At 42.3% G+C, this 21,588-nt stretch overlaps 1 protein-coding gene across 10 annotated transcripts in view; it reads right to left on the reverse strand.

Annotated features, from left to right (window-relative positions):
• The window catches only part of NCAM1 (neural cell adhesion molecule 1), a 261,176-nt gene that overhangs the window by 238,998 nt on the left and 590 nt on the right, over nucleotides 1–21,588 (reverse strand). The window lies entirely within an intron of this gene.

The raw sequence follows: 21,588 nt of genomic DNA on the forward strand, positions 1-21,588 counted from the left end.
AAGCAGCTGATGGTATTTTTTCCAATAACATGTGAATATCAAGTGGAGCTGCTAGATTCCTTGAAATTTTTATCTATCAGTAACTTCATGTTTCAAATCACAGATTTATATTCTATAGAATGACATGATTACTACAAGCATATCTGTAACTGTGACCTCATATAAATCAACTAAGAGCATTAGAGAGAAAATGAAAACAAAACAAAAAAAGATGCCTCCTCATACACATAGAATTATCCACAAGGCCAACTGGTCATGTGCTTGCTACAGAAAACAATTCTTTCCTAATTTTTCCTAGCCACTTCATGGATAATTGGTCAAGTTTATCCACTCCTACATTGTCCCAAAATGCAACAATTTACTTTTTCCTCCAAAGGAAAAGAGAACAGCTGCCATTCCTATCATTGTAGCCTCAATGGGTGACATATTCTGTACAGTGTTTGAACTATTCAAGCTTCCGCACAGGATCTTGACTGATACAATGCTAAGCTTCAAAGATGCTCCAAGGCCACGCTTTCCCCCTCTGCTCCAAGCTGAACACATTTATATATTTAGAAAATGTATATCCCACTTCTTCAGAGACCTACCTGCTCAAGGCAGATCACAACATAAAACAAGATAATATCACAGAAATATAAAATCATTAAAATTAACAAACCAGTAAACACCCAGTGCATATGAAGGCATTTTTCATACTGAAGAGTGCCTTTTAAGGCAAAGGAATTTACTGCACTGCGTCTTTAACAGCTTCATAGCAATTGGCCTGCAGCTGGCTTTTACGCTCATTTTCAGTCAAGGCTTTTATGCATCTCAACAGTAGTTGTCTGCCATTTCTGCTTCCCTTTCCCTGTTTCTATCTCCTCTGCCAGAAAGAAAGGTCGTAACAAGAGAACAGCACCACTATAAAAATAACCCCATTCTGTCCCTGTTTCTGATGATGTAGCAAACAAAATTTTCTCCAAACCCAGCCAGGTCGTCTCAACTATGATCAGTCCCATCATATGCATATTTACTCAGTAGGGCTTTAACAAGGCTTACTCTTCAGGCAAGTGTGCATAGTATTGCAGCATTAAGCACATGAAACTGCCTCATACTGAGTCAATTGGTCTATCTAGCGTTGTCACCTCTGACTGACAATGGATTTCAGTCTCAACTATAGATCATTCCATCCATACTACCACAGATCTTTTTACTTGACCATGCCAGTGTCTGAACTCATTGCAACAGGGCTTGGTAGATTTATCAAGGGCTTCCACTGAATTTTTAAAAACTAGTATCCCATCGGGGTCCAAGACTCCTCTAGCCCCCTGATCCTGCAACTGCTACCTTCCCCAATGCCATCACCCAGGCAGTACTGGGGCCATTGTTTTCCTCACAGTCAAAACTTCAGGTGGGACTGTCACCCGAGGACAGGATCGTGCCCATTGGGTCAGCCGGGCTTGTCAAGACCCAGGGGGCCACCCCTCCAATCGCCACTCACAGTGGCTGGGCAGACTTCATTCCCCCACTGGGAGTCACAGATACAACCAAACTCCTTTAAGGCCTCTAACTGGTGGTCTGGCTGTTTCTGGGGTGTTTCATCACTCAGCCTTCAATGAGACCAAGACACAGGCCAAGGAGGAGCAGAGTGAGCCCTTCCACTGGTTGCATATTAGAGCTCATATAAAGGAGAATGACCATGGGGTTGCAACCCCTAGTTCCAAGGTCTTGTAGGCCCCTTTGGGAACATGGTTATGGAGGCCGGACCCATCTCTCAACCAGACCTGGACTGACCCCTTCAGTTGAAGAGGGCACCAGCAAGATACAGCATTATACCTGGCTGATCAGAGAAAGATGGGAGTAATTTTTTGCATGCTTCATTTCCATACAACCCTTCCTAGGTTCTCTCTTTTGACCACCCCAGAGCATGACAGGAGTGAATTAATATTAAGAGGCCCATAGAATGGCTGAAATATCTGAGGCCTAAGTTCAAGTTCCAGAGTTAAACCTTGGCACTTAAAACCCAGTTCATATTTCCTGAGCAGACAAGGCTCAAAAATCAGTAGATGAGACTGTAGCCAGCTTCCATATGCAGCAGGACGTTCACATGGCTAAATGCTCCTCAACTCAAACAAATTCCCTCCATACAGAAAACTAGCTTGTCAGGGGGAACTTTTCCCTTGCTTAGTCATCAGAAATAATAGAGGCACTCTCTGTACTTCTCAAAGTGGGTATAAAAATTTTACTATCAGAATCACATACATTCTATAGAACATGATACACATTATACATTAAAATAAACTCACCAAAACAAGAACAAGTCCACTTGTATGGATTGCTTCTTCAAGGAGCAATGAGCACAGATTTCCATTACAGTTGCAAGAACACAAATAGAAAACCAACAGAGATCCATTCACTCATCCTAAGAGAACAACTAAAGTGAGATTTCCAGCACCCATTTATTGTGACAGCTCAACTGAAAAACATACCCATTGTATTATCCCATACTCAAAGGGAACATAAGCATCAGAGATTCCATTCTTGTGACTAATTTCTGCAAAGATTTTCAAGAGTTTAAGCACCTTCACTTAAACCAGTGTATTAAAACCCTTGGTTTTCCTTTACAGTCTATAATTATGAAAAGACAGGTAATTACTTTCTAAAAGTCTTGCAGCAGTATATTGTTTCAACTGCAACCCAGCAAAATTCATATGAGCAAGAATTGTTTAATAACTTAGAACATGATCAGATCAATCAATTGATTCTACTCCTGAGGACAATGTTAAAATTGTGTACTGATCATTGAGGCCACAGAATATCACTTTTGAAAAGGAACTGATTTTCAAAAGTAGATGGCGTGGCACGGTGCCATTCAAAGAAAAAAGTCAAACATTCTGCTGGACATGCCCAAAACCTTGGGTGTACCTAAAAGAAATTCTTTAGGTTCTGGCCCAAGTATAAAAGAAGCAGATGCTAACAGGCCCTGATTTCATCACACAAAGAAAGTGATGCAGTTGGGAGCTGCTGGCATATTCATGACTTGTAAATGTAAACAGATTCTCCAATTTACACCCAACACTTTACCACGTCTTTCTATTTACAGGTTGTAGCAAACCTCTGCTCTACCTCTCCTGCAATGGAGATGTTAATGAATATTCGCACGAGCATGCCAGCACATCTGTACTGCTCCAGATGATATCACCATATCACTCTCCTCTTAACCCGACACCCTCAGCATTCAGGCTCCACGTGAATCACAGTGACCAATTGGAGTTCCTTCATGCACAAAACACTGCAGTACTTCTCCCGCTTTCAGCGTTTTCACTTGAATGGAATAAAAACCCTTTTCAGAAAAACAATCACAATCCCTCCCCCCTCAGTTTTTTTCCTTCTCTGGCACACTATGGGACTTCTCTGAGCATGCAAGCATCCTTTCAAGTGGCGATTAATATGCAAAGGCACACTGCTTTTTAGTAGCATGTGAAGAACCACCAACAAGCATTACTTTAAAAAAAAAAAAGGTTTCTTCAATTATTCCCACCCTTTCTTTTCAAGCATAAGATCATTCAATAACTCCAAACATTTGGGCCAATTTGCCAATATTTTGTAAACAAAACCAAATTAGCTTGTTATGTTTAAATTTAGTCTTTTTTACACCCAACAATGGAAACCCTGTCATCGTTAATCCACCCAAAAACGTAATGTTTAAAAACTAAGAAAAACACATTTAGACATCAATATGTTAATGTAGATTGCTCATGAAAGTCTGATGATTTCTTCCAAGTGTTCATCAGTACAAATGCAGGATAATAGTAGTAATTTTAACACAGCACATCACACAAGGGGTAGAATTTCAGAGAATGATTATTTTAAAAAATAGCAGGGATTTCTGACAACAGATGTGAGAAATGAAAATAATCTACTCCGAATGAGGGACTTTTCATTAATTTCATGAACAGATTTCTATCTCTCTCTCCTTCTTCTCTCCCTTGTGATCTTAGAAAGCTGACATACAGAGGCTGGCCAGTAGGCATGCTGCAAACTTCATCAGGAGCACAACCATCAGGCGAACTCCCTCTATGTGAGGGAAGCCCTTGATCAGATAGTCTCACTGTTTTCTGGAGAAGAGGATCAGAAGTGTAGCACTTTGTTAAACCACTTTGTTCCTGTACAGTAGCTGTTTGGTCACTACAGAGTGCAACTGCTTTTGCCCAGCCCAGGAACTAAGTCAGCTTATTTACCAGAGAAGAGGCAGTATCCCCTTGGGTCACGGTTGTTGAGAATGTTAAATTGACACAGTTAGCTCTGTCTTTGTGACTGCACAGTTGGATGCATCCTTTAAATGACCAAAACTGGATAGAATACAATAGATTGGATCCTAAGAAGTGAGGGCAATTTTCACTAATTTGCCCCTCCTGTTGCAGACATGTGACTCCCCACCCATATCATTCTTGGGGATCACCTGTTCCCCCCAGAACAGATTTTAAGGGCATTTTGGGCTGCAGTAGCCACGGCTGCAAGGAAATCCTGCTCTCTGGATAGACATTTATTTAGTTAAAACATTTCTATCCTGTTTTCCACCCAACTAGAGCCACCAAAGCAGCAGTTAAAAAGACATTAAAAATCAACTATAAAGGGGTGGTTTGAAGGGGGCGGTCTCCTTGTGAAACGCTTCTATTTGTCCACATCCACGGTGAGAACCGCGCAAGAGAAGCGTTTGAACACATGACAAATTCATCTGAGGCGCAACGCAAAAGACGCGAGAGAATGGCGGGATTGAGGTAAGAGTATGTGAACAGCCCTCTGAGAAGCGAATAATGGGCGGGAAAAAAGCGGAAAACTTGAGACGTGTGGATTCGGCCTATGATTACCTCCACTGGCACTGAATTCCACAGTTTAATCACTTGTTGAGTAAAGAAGTGTTTACTTTTGTCTGCTCTGTACCTAATGCCCATCAACTTTACTGAGTAACACCAAGTTCTAGTTTTATGGGAGAAGGAGAAATAACTTCCTCTATTCACTTTCTCCACACCATTCATAATTTTATAAACCCTTATCAGCTCCCCACCCCTTTTGGTACCATCACGTCACAGCCAACTTATGGACCTATTGAGGAGTTTTCAAGGCTTCAGAGATGGATTTTAGTCCAGTGGCACCTTGATGTCTGAAGAAGGGAGCTCTGTACCTCAAAAGCTTACACTCTGAAAATCTTGTTGGTCTCTTAAGGTGCCCCTGGACTCAAATCCTGCTGTTCTACTACAGACCAACACAGTTACCCACCTAACAGACTTGCCTGCCTCCGAGTAGCAACTCTAGACTTCCTTGGCTGTTTCCCATCCAAATACTAACCAAGACCACCCTGCTTAGCTTCTGAGAGCTGACAAGATCAGACTACCTGGACCATCCAGTCAGGGCTTTCTCTTTTTTAGACGATAAAGGCCCAGACTTTTCAGCTTTTCCTCACAGGAAAAATGCTCCAACTCCCTAATCATCTTGGTTGTCCTCCTTTTTACTTCTTCCAACTCTGCAATACCTTTTTTGAGATAAGAGGGAGGGAACTGCACAGTTCTACCACCTATCTAGCCTCAGGTGACAGGGGCACCCTGAAGATTATCAAAATGGTCGGGTAGGTTCGAAATCCTTTCTATCAGCAGAGATTTGCTGCAAAACCAAAGTCATTGCCAGCTTCTGCACCTGTGCAGTTAGTGGCATCTATCTGGCAAGTGACCACAAGGACAGATAGTGAGATTCTCTGGAGCATATAGTTATCTATATAGTAAGTCTCAAACCAAATTCCAAGAAACCATAATTTGCCCAAAGTAGCCCTATCCTGTATCTTGACCATGTTATTTGCTAGCTTAGAGATCCAAGTAACTCTACATGTCAAACAGAGTACTCTAACACAGTAAGAATCCGCTTGACACTCTCAGTGACATATTAGTGATAAATCCTGCAACATTCAACAGCCACAAAACTTTCAGCAGCAACTAATTTCTTCTATATTTTCAAGCCACAACTGTTCTCCAAGAAAATTCCCCAGAAACCGATGTGCTAATCAGGAATGCAGTCTTCATTTGAAAAGTAAACTGTGCTGAACATAAATTAACCCCCTTTTCTACAAAAATCAAACACCACTTTGACTGCATACCAAAAGTAAGAACATATAAATTAGCTGGATCAGGCTAAAAGGCCCACGTAAACCAGTATTTCATTCCATATCAACACCAGCTATGTGGATCATTAGCAAGCTACGCAAGATGCTAAAGGGCTTCCAAAGATAGAGACGTGGCTCACTGATCAACTGAGACCATGTATGAGTCCTATACAGGGAATGCAGAGATGTAAAGACCCAGAAAAAATTGGAAAGTGGGGATGGAGCACTTTTATTCTTTTCCCCTCCTAGTTGAAAGAATTGGGGAAGGAAGGCACCAACTGGTTTTGTTTTGTCCAGGCTTTCAGCTTAGATTTTAAGATCAGCTTGGATGCTTTCAATTAGGTTGGACCTATACTTCTTTCCTTTGTCCTGCCACATGTGCTAAACTGATTCACATTAACCATTTTGTTGTCATGAGGTGAATTTCTGGTTATCATTACTGGATGGAGATCTATATACAGTCACCTCTACTTTCAGCCCTTTAAATGGGCCTCCGCATGGTTATTAACCAAAGGTGGCAAGAAAACCATTGCCAGGAAATTGGCAAAGGGACAACAGAAAAGTTTGCACCTCCTCTAGCTACTGCACATTTCTAGCCCTAGAGTTTTCACAGTGATCCTCCCAAGTCAAGAAAATAATTGTCAAACACCTTCAGTTAAAGACATAAACAGAGAACATAAGAGAATCAGCTTGCAACATTCTATCTCACTTTTCAGACAAGCTGATCAAAAGAAAGCATACTGTCAGATCAGATACCAAAGCTAAAGCTCTTATGGTGGCAGGCAAGGGGAATTATGACTCCCCTGTCACACTGCAATCAACATTAAAAGATTTGGATTTCTATTTCTGGCCCAATGAAGCCATATTCTGGATGTAGGGCAAAAAAACTAGCTCAAGAGCCCTTCTTCACTGTGGGGGAACCTGCTCTCTAGAATTTTCTGGTTCTCTTCTATACATTTTATCCCAGTGGATGTAAACAGCTCGTTGCATTGTCAACTTTCTTTTTTTTATGCTGGCATATAAAAATATAAAACACACATGCAAGCTTTTACCATCAGTACATTTGAGCAAAAAATTATAAAACAAAAGCGTGGTACTGTCACCCAGATTAATAGTTGTGCAATCCCAACAGGGACTATTCTTAGATCATTCTTTTACTATGAATTGAAATCCACAACTGCCAGATGTAATTCTTTTATCTTTCTATAAGTGCAGTGTAAAAATATTCTTATCCTGTTCTTTTCAATAGAACACCAATACAATAGACGCTCTCTATTTCCAAACCACTACTTAGTAAGAGAATCACTGCTTGCCAATTGCTCCATCTCAGAAGGATTTTATTTCAATTGTATTTTGGAGGTTCATGTCTCAGCAAGCTGGCTTACATCCCAAAAGCCTTTAAAATCAAATAGTTCTGCAGAACGAGTAGCAGAGGAGCTGTTGGCCTTGCAAATGTTCATTTCAATGAACTAGGAAATAACGGCACGCAGAATTTGGGGCCAGGGGGTTCTCTTTTGGATTGCTCCTCACATTCATCAAGCTGGTGTCTAAGCCAGGACATCACCCCCTCTTCTCACATTACTATTTTACAGATTGCTACAGCTGCCTCATCTCTCCATGAGATCCAGGGTAGAACCAGCAGGAAATCTAAGCTCTGCCAGGTGCTGCATTACAATCTGTCCCAAATATTTTTGCACGTGGTTTTCAGATATCATCCTCCAGATCTTCACAAGAACAAACTACAGGTGTCAATTAAGTGATGATCAGTTTGAAACAGACTGGCTGGAATACTTGCACTTCCAAGATACACCTAGGCTATCTTACTTTGTTGCAATTTAACCTCCCCAAATAAAGGTAATATTTCATCAAGCCTCCCCATAAGGGACACAAAAGATCAACTAGTTTGCACTTACTTTGCAACACTCTTATATTGCATTTGATAGACAGTTATGGACTGTTATACAAGCCACAAAACTAATACTTAGGCACTAACACTACACAGCTTTCAAGTATTTAAAGTGCTTTACATGAGTTATCTTGTTGTAATCCTTTCTACAAGCCTATCAGATAAGTTAGTAAAATGATCCCTAAATTGCTTGCCTAAGGCCCCCCATGAGCACATGGCAAAAACAAATTTGGAACCAAGGATGATGTCCTGATTCTTAGGCAATAACTGTAACAGGAAGTTTGTACCTTCATTGGTGACACGATGTATCTTCCCAGAAATACATAGTCCAAACTTTGAGAATCACTCTTTTAATCAGGATGGATAAATATTGATGATTTTTAAAAGTAACAACCAGATTTTCTTTAAATCGGATTTTCTTTTTTAAAAGAAATTATAGCAAACGTCTCTTTAAAATAAACAATTTAAAAGGAAATATGAATGTAGTACACATTAAGTCTACACATATAATCATTCAAATTGAACGATGACTATCAAATAGTTCAAGGCTGGAAAAATCCTCTGACATAAAGGTAAGTATTGCCCATGACACAGTAACAGTGCAATCCTATGCAGAATTACTCCATGCGAAACCCATTGATTATAGTGAGCTTAGACTGAAGTAACTGTGCATAAGACTGCACTGTAGCTCATTAAAGGAGTCGCACCACATTGCCACTGTCATCAGTGGCCCTGTCACCAGCACGAAGTCCAACCCCCTCCAGAACCATCTTGGATGTGAAGCCAGCACTGGGGCAGAGAAACACCACTGGACTAGCAGTGCAATAATCTCCCCTCTTTCCAGCCTGCGGTATGGGGGAGGACCCTCCAATTCCAGCCAGATTAGAGAATAAAAAGAGCCCTGTGGGATCAGACCATTGTATCTAACATCTGGATTCAAATTGTGGCCAATCAGTTTACTCTGGAGAGCAGCTGACCAGAACATGAAGTCCCAGGACTGGTATTCAGAGGTTTGCTTCCTCTGAATGGAAGCTCCCTTTAGTTATCATAGCTATGTCTATTTCCCTCTTAAAGCTATCTCTGCCTGCAGCCATCATTACATATACTGGCAAATTTAATCACTTCTTGACTGAAAAAATTATTTCCTTTTGTCTGTCCTGAACCTATGCCCATCTACCTCATTGGATGCCCCCAAGTTCTGGTATTATGGGCAAGGGAGAAAAAGTTCTCTCTATTAACTTTTCCCACCACATGCTTAATTTATATTTTATTCTCATTATCTGTTACAATATTATTTGCTAAAGTTTGTCGGAGCATGGGATTTTTGATCTTCTGAGCAAAAAAATTCTAAAGACAGTTGGATCCAAATGTTGCTTTTGTCCATTCCCCCTTTCTTCTTCATACATAACACTGCCCCCATATTGTTCCTAAGATTCCCCTGGAATAACATTTTGGAAACTTTAGTGGACTGGAGAAGGAAAGGACAGTGGGCAATACCCCTTCCTTCCACTTGAGGAAGCAACCTGCAGAAAATGAGCTTTGGATTCAACAGCCACTGGTCTGCTAAATGTATAAGAACTTGTAGAAGCAAAGCCTCTAAGGCTGAGGAAGTTGGAGCAGACCTTGACTGACAGGAGAAGAAGAATGTAATGGTTGCACTAAGGAAAGAAGCAAAAAATGTATAAAACAAACAATGTCAGCAAGATTCATAGAGAACTGATACAATAATCACAGTGTAACGTGTAAAGTGACTCTTGTTTTTGAATAAATATGTATATGTGTATGGCCTTAGTCTTCAAGTTATCATGCTTAGTATCCTTGCATGTGAACAAAGAAAGTCATACAGAAGTCTCCAAACAGATGCAATTCTGCCATGTAAAAGGCGTGTGAGTTTTAAGGCTACTGGTTTTGGATTATGCTTCTGTGTTATATAATGGCTCCATTTACTTCCCAATCATTCTATTTTGTCTTATCAATCAACTGGTGTGCATTTCTGTTCAGGAAACATATGCTTATCAAAATAAAAAATCCAAAGAGATAATTCCATATGTGGTGGATAAGGTAAACCAGCAACAGATTATTAGAAACAAGTAGTGGAAATTGTATCAGAGTGGAGAGACAGATTCCCCTATAAACTGGAGATCTTATTGTCAAATTGTGCAGTTGGTATGCCTAAAAATATTCAAGTATAGTTTTACATATGATTACCACAGTCAGATTGGTCTTTGCTATGAACTGGAAGCAAAAAAACTGGGCCCCAAATTCACGATTGGCTGATGAAAGTAAAAGAGACCTACACACTGGTAAAACTAACAGTCTACCAGCAAAACAGAGATACCTCCAGATTAGACTCTCTAGGGTCACAGGTTGTGCAAAGAACGCATCTTGCAGCAAAGCGTGAGAAACAGAGTTCTTCATTTTGCATGACTTTTATGGTTTGGGTAGACATGTTGGCCTCGTACCTGTTACACATATTCTAAAAAATTAATTTTAAAAAAAGAAAAAACCCAAGGAGATAAAGTGGGATAGAAATAAATGTTTAATTAAATCATTTTTCCTTTAAGATCAATGGTTTAAATCATCTTGATTTGAACTAGTCTACCCTGGTTTGGTGCAAGAAGTATGGAACATACAGTCTCATTTCAAAGAGCAATGACTTCATCATGTATTTGCCATAATCAGAATGAACCTGTCCCAAACAGACGACAAGTCAGCTGAGGCTAAAGTACAACATTCCATCTGCTTGAAATGTAACAGACATAATGCCATGAGCAACCTTTTGGGGAGCATTGGCAAAGAGAATACTAAAACATAATAATCACTCTGGGGGTGGGGGATATATAGCAACCTTGAAAAAAATTACAGACTTAAAACAAAAACTGCCTATGCCTGAGACTGTTTCCACAACCTTAACACAGATAAGATGTTACTCTATTAAGAACAGAACAAAGTTGGAGATTTCAGCCAAGATATGGGTATAATTCCACCAGTTTTGCTATTCTGTCTTGTCAATACATGGACAGGGCTTACCAGGGAATGGGAAGGCCGTGTTTGAGTTGTCCTTCCCCCTTTTACTGCCGAACCAAGCCACACTGTGTCATACGACAATATAGGTAGGACTATAGTTGTGCTTAAAATATCCCTGCGCTGCTGTCTCTGCTCGCAGACCTAAAGCACAACAATCAACTTGCTACTCAAAAAGGAATTTTTCATAGTTGGATGTGACACTGGGTGGAAAATAATGTCAGAAAATGCCACCAAGATAAAGCTAGGCCATTTTATGGAGTACTTTTTGCACAATCATAGCATGGTGGGCTGCTTAAAAACCTCAAAGGCAAAAAACAATAAATTTTCCTGAGAAATGTCCACAAAATTGAAGTTGCCCCCTACTTCATAGCTTGAAAGGTTTAAAAAATATCAGCAAGCGACATGAAATTCAGATCTTCTGAGCTCCTTATCGGAATCCCAGTTCTTAAAAGTCTGCAATGGCAGTTCTTGTGTAACTAAACCAAAAGGGAGTAAATTTACATGTATTTATGACAGTAAACATGTAACTGGCTTATCATCTCTGAACAGTCTGCTCTTCTGGTAGATTATCATAATAAATAGAAGATCAGTGTACCAGGATAGCAGTTTGCCATCTTGCAAGAAAACAAAGTCACAAGTATTATTTATGGCAATTTTTATCTTGCTCTAGCCCAGAAATATAGCATGTGACATTTGAAATAGAGATATAAATTATTAAAAACATAAGAACATACAAGCCCTGCTAAATTAGACAGGTGGTCTACCTAGACTGATAGTCCAGCATACTGTTTCACACAGTGGCCAATCAGCTCCCTTGGAGGGCCAACTAACAGTGCATAGAGTCTCCCAGCACTGGCCAGAGATTTGCTGCCTCAGTATATGAAGTTACCATGGCTAGCAGCTGCTGATGGATCTATCCTCAATGAATCTGTCTAACCCTCTCCCCCTATGAAAGCTATCTATGCTCTTGGCCATCACTACATATTCTAGCACTGAATTCCACAATTTACTATACAATCCTAAGAATAGTTACTCCAGTCTAAGCCCACTAAAATCAACAGGCTTAGACTGGAGTAACTCTTCTTAGGATTGCACTGTTTAATCACTTGTTGAGTAAAGAAATATTTCCTTTTGTCTGTCCTGAACCAACTGCCCCTCAATTTCACTGGGTACCACCAAGTTCTAGTATTATGGGAGACAGAGAAAAATATTTCTCTATCTACTTTCTCTGTCCCATGCATAATTTTATAAACTTCTATCATGCCCCACCCCCGCAGCCGTCTTCTAGGCAAAAAAGTTCCAGACTCTTCAGCCTTTCCTCATAGGAAAGGTTCTCGACCCCCCTAATCATCTTGGTTGCTCCCTTCAGTACTTTTTCAACTCTGTGGTATCCTTTTTGTGATATAGTGACCAGGCTGCACACATGATTCCATATGTGGCGTCACCACTATACAAGGCTATCTCTGGCCTTTTTAATCTCAGCCCCTTTCCTAATAATCCCCAGCATGGAGCTTGCCTTCTTCACCGCTGCACCACCCCGAGTCCACATTTTCTTCTTTAAATTTGAAATGGTAAGGATTTGTTTACTGTTTATATATTTCAAGTCTGTTATTGGAAACCCAGAAAGAAACTTGAGGATCTGCGGAATCAATCCCCTGCCCTCCTCTCCTTATCTGAGACTGTTTCCAATTAATATTTAAATCATTAAATTGTTAAAAATCTGAATGGCTTCCTTATAAAATGAAATTTACATCCCTAATATATATATTTTAAAATGTAAATGTTGAACTAAATTCTTCTTGATGTGAGTAGTTAGGAAATGTTTAGCCCTCTGCAAATAGGAACTGAAGCTTAAGTGCATGAGAGAGAGCATGGAAGGTAGGGGGAACACCTAGTGTTTTTGTCTCCAACATTGTCACAATAGGCAGTGTAGAAGTAGCACTCTGCCAAAAGTGGGAGAGAAAAGGTAAGGTTTGGGGCTAAAACCTCACCACCACTGTTGCTGAGGAGGGATATGCTGTTCATTCCAAGAAGGACTATGACTGCATCACATTACCATGTGGAGAAAACCACAGCTGTAAGCGCAATCTTGCATCCTCCTCCTTTGGCTCTTACCACATTTGCACTTCTCTAGTGGTTTATACTATTTCACCATAAGCAAATTAAGGGCAAAATATTTCACCTTTGCCTGTATAACACCACACAGGAATCAAAATTTGAACTCTGCCAGAATCATACTTTTAATCCTAGGGCTTATGAACATAACCTGGAACATAAAGCAAAATATTCTTTAATCCTTTGAATGTTTTCCCTTGATTTCATATCTCTTTGGATGCACATTCTAACCTGCGTCAAACACATACATATTTCTTTTTCTTTTTTTAGGTTTCATTCCAGCACTCTGAGGTGCCTTTGTGAGACAGTTATAAATGTAATGCATTAAAAGTAAGTGAAAACCTGCCATTTGGCTCTCAGGGCAACATCAAAAGGCAGAGCTACTAATGAGCAGCTGCAAGAGAGAAGCAGCATTTCAACATTACACACAGGAAAGGACATAATAGCACTATCGCCAACCCCAGCTAATTTGCATCACTTTGCATCAGCAGTGGCTTTAAAGTTTGGCACTCTGCTTTCCCAAACAAAGGGGGCCAGTACCAGTGCACATATGACCTTCAGAATTTGCTATTATTTTAATACCTAACAAAGGGTGTGCATGTCTGGCGAGGATTCCCTCCCCCTTCCCTGAGATGCAGGAACTTCTGCACAGAGCTCAGTGCAATGAGTGGGTTGGTGCTTTTCCTCAGACAGAAATCCTTTGCTGACATGGGCAAAAAAACTCCAAAAGAGTGAAAGATGCCTAGGAGATGCAATTGCTTTCTCAGCCATACCAAGGATGCTCCCAGACTTGTTTTACACATCATGCTACATTTTTATTTATTAATTTATTTACTTCATTTCTACCCCATCTTTCTCCCCAAGTGGCTTGCATCATTGTCCATAGGTCTTCCTTCTGAATTAGGTCCAACTACATGTGTAAAAGGCTGCCCCGCTGGAGGACATGGTTAAGAGGAAGGAAAAGAGAACCCAAAGGTGGGGCCCGGGCTGTTTGCCAGCAGTGATCACATGGGTATTCCAGATGATCTCAAAGGATGATGAGTGTTATCTTGAAAATATGTCCCAGCCATCTCCTTGGCTGCACTTAGAGGGAGACTCATGGCAACAAAATTTACTAACCACTGCCAATGAATGCAAAGAACTCTAGATGGAAGCCAGTGCTTCTCACCAAGTATTGTCAACCCCCTCCCCAATACAAGCTTTTCAGATAAATAATATCTACATTAGATGCCTACTTGTGCTGCTTTGTATGTACAAGTTTGGGAAATATTTTGAATGCTTAGGAGCCATAATCAACATTCAAGTATCAGTCCTGTGCAACAAAACCTTTCAAAATCCAGAACATTTGAAGACTCTGATGATTAGATGCCTGGGAGTTCTCCAGCTCTGAATGGACACACAGACAACAGTAGTGTCAACATTAAGCAAGTCAGACCAGAATTATGCTATCCATATTTGGATTCCATTTAAAAAGTGCTTTTTCTGGCACAAAATAATACTTCGAAACTTACAGAGATATCAATAAAATGGGAAGGGGGGTTGACTGCATATATTTCAAATATCTTCAGTGATCAATAAAATGAGGGACGGCATTCTCTTTAAATCAAGAAAATAAAATGTACTTTTTTTCTTATTTGACTGCTGTTTGTTGTTCCCTTTAGACTGATGGTAGCAGGTGCTGTTACTCCTCCTCCCTCTTCCCACATCAATTGTTTCTGTTCTCCTACCATCCAGCCAATGCAAATTCATGACATGAAATATATATATTAGCTCATCCCTTCTTTCAACAGTTAAGAAGACAATCTTTATTTTCTCCCAAAGGCAAAAGAAATTATATCTGTAAAATATATCTGGAAGTCAGCCAGTAAAATATGAAGGCACTTTTCAATCTGGAGAGCAGCCACAGTCTTTTAAACTCTGAAATTCATTAAAGTAACATTAGATTAAGTGCCCCCTTTAAAAAAAATCAACTGGTCAAGACCGAGATACTCAAGTCCATATGTCAATATGTGCAAGGATTATATATAAAAAGCTTTCTAATTTTTTTTTTGTAAATGCCTCATTCTCAGCATGGGCACACATGAAGAGGAGCCATCTGTTGTATCTATAAATCAAGGTCTGACTTATAAAAGAAATGCAGTTTTAATTTGAAAAGTAAATTAGGGTGTCACTATCACTGGACACAGAAAATGTAAACAAAAGGACAGACTATTTGGAAAGATGTGTTGAGGGTGCAAGGGAAGCTTTTGTTCTCATCCCACCGGGTGATCACAGCTGAGGCGTAATTCTATTGAAGACTTCTTCACAAACCCCCATCTAACTCCTGTTTCTCCCGCCATTCATTTCAGCTACAGTAAACAGCCGATAGGTCTTTTTTATTATCGTTATTGGCATAATATGGTTGATGGTCTCTCCCTTTCAGCATTTTGTCTTTCTTTTCTTAAGAGGTTTTTTCCCCCAAGGGTGTTAAGGTTCAGCAAATTCAAACTAGTCCACTGTGCTCCAAGTATTATTTTCATTGGCATTATTTGGTTTTAACTTTTTAATATTTGTATAATTAGATTCTCCATGTCATGCTGACTGTAACAAGTGACTTCCTTAAAGTAAATGTTGCATACCCTCAAAGTCGCCTGGACAGTCATCACCTACTATGGCATGGAATATATATTTTTTAAAATAAGTAAGTGTATTAAAAGGCTTATATCTGAAATGGAGGGCTGGTTTACCAGGGTTCATAAAGCAGACAGAGACAGCAAACAGGAGGCAACAAGCAATGGGGTTTGTTGAAGGAGTTACCTCAAAAGTGAGCAGCATTTTACAGGAAGCCACATCATACATAGGTTGGGGGTTTAGGTACTAGGATATGACACATCCTGCAAAGAAGTGCCAGATGACATAGCTGAAGGTGGCTATAGCACAGCATAGTAATAGGTCAGATTGGACTTTAGTAAAAAAAAGGCTTGGCATTAATGGGACAATGGTGGTAAGGTGATTTTTTGCTTGAAAGATCAGATGCCTAGAGACTAGGACTGGAAAAATCCCAGGCTGCGTTGTGGATGTGTACAGTGCCATCAAGCTGCAGCCAATTTATGGCGACATCATAGCATTTTCAAGGTAAGAGACAAACAGAGGCGGTTTGCCATTGTCTACCTCTGCATAGCAACCTTGGACTTCTTTGTGGTCTCCCATCCAAGTATTAACTAGGGTTGACCCTGCTTAGCTTCTGAGATCTGCCAAGAGTGGGCTAGCCTGGGTCATCCAGGTCAACATCCTAGGCTGTGTTGGCACCTAAGAATTTTAAACCTATTTTTCCAGACTGAATGGGGATCCAGCAGTGGCCTTGCTAATGCTATTCTGACAGTGACTAAATGTCATTGTCAGCTGCAACAAGCACAGAAGGAAAGGAAGATGAGAAGCAGGAGAGGAAGTTGTTATTTATGGGATAATTTTGTAGGAGAAAAAGATGGAGGGAGGGAAGTGACAGCCAAAGTGTTGTAGCAGTTAGTGTGTCAATCTAGGATCTGGAAAACCCAGGTTCCAATCCCTGCTATGCCATGTAGGCTCACTGAGTGACCTTGTGTCACTTGCGCTCTCCGCCTAACCTAGGTCACATGATTATTGTGAGGAGAAAAAGCAGGAAAAGAGAACACTGTAAGGTATTTTGGGTCCCCAGTGGGGGAAAAGAAGAGGCATAAATAAAGTAAAACATAAATAAGAGCATGTATACATAATCATAGCTACATAATCTCCTAAAACCACTAAACCTACTATTCTGGAATTTCTGTATTCAGACTACAAATTGAAGAACATAATACAAATTTTACACAAATATATGATGAGAAAATCATCACTCTGCTGCGGTGTAGAATGCTTGTATGGAAGTATTCCAATGAGTATGTTTTCTGGGTTAAACTGTGTTGAGTGTACTACAGTATTACAACATGGCAGCAACCTGGTACCTAGTACTGGCTGGGTATAGACATGTTTTAGAAACAGGGTGCACTTGGATGAGCTGGGCTGTGGTATAGCAAAGATCAGGTGAGTTTTAACAGGATTTAGAGTGGAAGTAGTTTTAGTTCGTTTTATTTATGACTTTGGTTATAGGACAGGTATAACGTTGGCCACGTAGGATCTCACAGGTTTAGGAGGTGGTTTGAAAACTGCATGAGATCTCTGTAATGATTGACTGCTGGGTACGTGGCAAGTTTGCTGCATTAATGGGCTATGTTATCCAGTTATACCATATGGTAGTTGGGCTACCTCATCAAAGAACAGCTGAGAGGAGCAGAAAAAGAGCCAATAGGTTCAACTTACAGCAACTGTAAGTTGTCCATAGAAGCGAGACTCCATGCATCTGACGAAGAGAACTGTGATTCTCGAAAGCTTATGCTACAATAAAAGAATATATGTGGTATATAATCCTATCCCTGTGTGAGTTGCAGGATTAGCATGTTGGAATTGGATGGGGGAGATCCAAGTTCAAATCCCTGCTCAGGTCGTGATGCTCATTAGGTAACCATATGCCAGTCATTCTCTCTGGCTAAACTACCTGTTCCAGGTTTAATCCCCAGCATCTTCAGTTAAAAGAATTAGGTAGCAGGTGATGTGAAAAACACTCTGGAGGGTCCCTGCCAGTCTGAATAGACAACATTGAACTTGACAGACCAATGGTCTGATTCAGTACAAAGCAGCATTAGGTGTTTATGCATACCTTAAAGGACTGTCGTGAGAAAAAATGAGATCAAGCCATATCTGTAAGCCTTTTGAAGTTCCTCTCGGGAAGATAGAAATGTGAGAAAACAATAGATATTGGCATTGTCCCTCACTCACAGCAGTTGCAACAGAGCTCCAGTACTGCTAAGAAAGCCCAAATGAATTTGTGTATGATGTCTAATACAACAGGTAGTAGTTAGGCATCCCAGTTGCCCGCCAATGGTGGGCAATCTCCCAGGGATTTGCTCTGTTCAGTGACAAGCCCCTTGGAGATCACCCACCACCAGCAGACAACCTGGGAAAGCACGCACTAAGCGCACTCCCAGTGGGGAGCAACATCACTTCCTGAAGTGATGTTGTTGTGCCCGCTGCAGGCATGCTCCCATGCTTCACTGGGGCCAATTTTAGCCCCAACCTGCTTGAATTTTCCTTGCGCAAAGCACAGCACACCCACAGTCAGTGTGATGATGTCACTTCCTGGAAGTAACATAACTGCGCAAGCACCAGGAATGCACGTGCAAAAAAGAATCCACAAGGCACAAGGTAAATGCCAGGTCCCTCCCCTTCTGCCAGGAGGGTATAGGGACCTGGCAACCCTAATAGTAGTTGACTGAAAGGAGATGCCTCAGGGCTTGGCATGTGGATGTGTGGAGTCACCAAGACAATGGTGTTCAGCGGTCATTATGTTCAGCAGGTTTACAGTGGGGACCCCTTGGGGACCCAAAATGGCTAACATTGTTCTCCACTCCTTTATTTTATCCTCACAACCACTCTGTGAGGTGCGTTAGGCTGAGAGAACGTGACTGGACAAAGGTCACCCAGTGAGCTTCCATGCCCTGACGGTCTTTGAATCTGGGTCTCCCAGATCCTGGTCCAACATTGTAACCACTACACCACACTGGTTCTCATGTTCAAGTCTATCTCACAGGATTGTTGTCCATCTTGCACAGTGAAATCTGGCTTACAAATGTTTCTTCCACAAAGAACCTGTTCGTTTTAAGGTGCTACAAGACTCTTCCATGATATTACCCATTTTATTTATTTATGCCCTTTATAGTCTGCCTTTCTCACCGAGACTCAAGGAGGATTACATAATGTGAGATTAGTACAGTCAATATCAAGGTCATGTCAATAAACAATGCCATAATACAAATAAATGCAAGTTTACAAAGACATAACATTAGCAAAAATCCAATGCAAAATTGAAGAAATGCTGAAACAGAGCATAAGCAATTCTAGGACTGACATTAGACAACATAGAACTGCCCAACAGGGTCATACTTAAAGCACAAGTAGCACATAGGAGCACATACTTAAAGTAACAGGTAGGACGTAAGGCAACATAGTGGTGAAGTCTGTGGTCCCTAACACGTTACTGAAGCATCTCTTTGAGATAATCTCCCTACAATACAGGCATCTGTATTATCTATGTATAAAGCCATTATGAATAAGTCATTTTTGCATCATTTGCAGAAAGCCAGGAGAGTGAGGGCTCTCCTGACTTCCTCAGACAGGCTGTTCCATAGGGCAGGGGCCACCACAGAGAATGCACGTGCATGGAATAACAAGTCTACAGTCTTATCAATGGAAGAACAAAGAACATGCAACTTACCCATGAGGGGTCTGCCTTATGCACACTGTAACAACTTACAACAGCCCAATCAGGAGCAGAGGTGCCAGTGTCATTTGTGAGACACTCTAATGGCTCTAGGAGGGGCTATGACAAGAAAGTGAGCCCCTATCCATTGTGCAACAGAGAATTCTTGTAATTCCCTGTCTTGTGGCAGGTTCTCACGGGTGTCAACACATTGCCAGCATGTTCCCCAATGGTTGCAGTGGTTGGGGCATCCCTTCCATGGTATCCCTAACTTAGGATGCAAGAAGGCCCACTAGTTTAACTGGCTTTCAAACAGAAATCATCAAATTCATGGACAAGAGGTCCATCCGTGGCTGTCAGTCATGCTAAAAAGAACCTCCATGTCCCGGAACAATAACTCTGAATGCCTATGAGTGGGGAAGAGGCAAACAGAGAGGCAAGCCTTGGCCTCCGTGCCCTGCTTTGGGGCCTTCTGGTGTCATCCACTTGGCCGCTGTAGTAAACAAGATGGTGGCCCAGCTGTATCCAACATGGCTGCCCTTATGCTCTCTTCTCCCTCAACCAGGAGTCCTGCCTCCTTTCCTGAGGTAATGACACGCCTCAGCAAGGATAGCACTGGCTGTAGAGGCAGGGAGGGAAGGGGGGAAGGTTCTGCGAGTCTGTGGTTGAAACCAGCGAGGGGGCTGCGGAGAAGAAACGCCACCGGTGCAATCCTAAGTAGTCACACCAGCCTAAGCCCATTGGAATCAATGGGCAACTCTGACTGGGATTCACTGCACGGCTTCTAACGGCCCTGAAGGTTCACGAGGTGGGAGGAGGGTATTATATTGCCCCCCCCCCCACACACACACACACACCCTGCGTGGAGGGCCACCTGGCTGTGTCGTGTACAGTGACTGAGGGCTTGGCTCGCCCGGCACCCGGAGACAAGGAGGGGCGCAGCCCGAAACAGCCGTGAGGGGAGAGAAGCGGGGCGGGGCCTCTGCGAACGTTGAGAGCGAGAAAGACCCCAACGGCGTTTCCCGCTCGCGCACTGCCGCGCTCTGATTGGCCGAGGCCTCCGCCCACACACCCCGCCCTCCCCGCACAGCGGCTCGCGCCGGTCCGCCGCTCCAGCGCTCAGCAGCGCAGGCGCGCCCCGTCTATTGCAATGCACGCATCGCGCACAGACACACACGGGAAAAACGCGCGGGGGGGGGGGGGCAACCGGTTTGGCCTTTGAGATTTTTTTTGCTGCCCCTTCCTCCGCTTTCTCCATTTTTTTTCTCACTTGATCCCCTTATAGGTAGATATATATATATATTTTAATTTCCAAAATTAGAAAAGGAAACCGCACAATGCTCCCCGTTTAATTATTTATTTTTACACCCCGCGGGCGAGAGTCTCTTTGCCCCGGGCAAAAATGCATCCTCTCCCTCTATACAGACCCCTCCTCCTCTCCCCGCCTCGCCGCCACTCACTCTCTCTACCCGCCCGACTGCAGCGTTTGCAAAGCAGTCCGTGTTCAAAGGCGGCAGGTTGTTATTGACCAGAAAAATAACCCCAAAGGGCTACAGAAGAAGGGGGAAAGCCCCCCCCCCACACACACACACTTCTGGTGCTCGCATCGTACGGTGGCACCACGAACACATCGCGCACAGCATCCTCATCCCTCCCTCCCCCCCCCCCTCTCCATTGTCTGCAATTGGCAACAGACACAACCCGCGGCATCGCACGCATGCCGGGCGGGGAGGAAGGCTGGGGGCTCATCCGCCCTCCCCACCTGCCCCTACCCCCATACAGCGCTATGCCACCCAAGGTGTCCGAGTCCCCCCAGCCCCATGCATGCCCTTGGTGCACGCCCTCCTCCGCCCAGCCACCCCCTCCCTCCCTTGCCACTTTCTCCTGTCAAACTGCGCCGTCTGGACCAGATTCCCCGCTCCGACTCTGCGCGCATCCCATGCCTGAAAAAAAGGATGCCCCCCAAGCCGAATTTGCACCAGGGCGCAACTCCAGTGCCAGGCGCCGAATCAAGGCGGCTTCCTTTGCTTGTAAAGTCCTAGTGCGCGGGGGGGGCCTTTGCAATTAAAGCACCCAGCCGTGCCCCCATTGTTCGGG

The sequence above is a fragment of the Eublepharis macularius genome, chromosome 14, assembly GCF_028583425.1.
Source record: "Eublepharis macularius isolate TG4126 chromosome 14, MPM_Emac_v1.0, whole genome shotgun sequence".
Classification (NCBI taxonomy): Eukaryota; Metazoa; Chordata; class Lepidosauria; order Squamata; family Eublepharidae; genus Eublepharis; species Eublepharis macularius.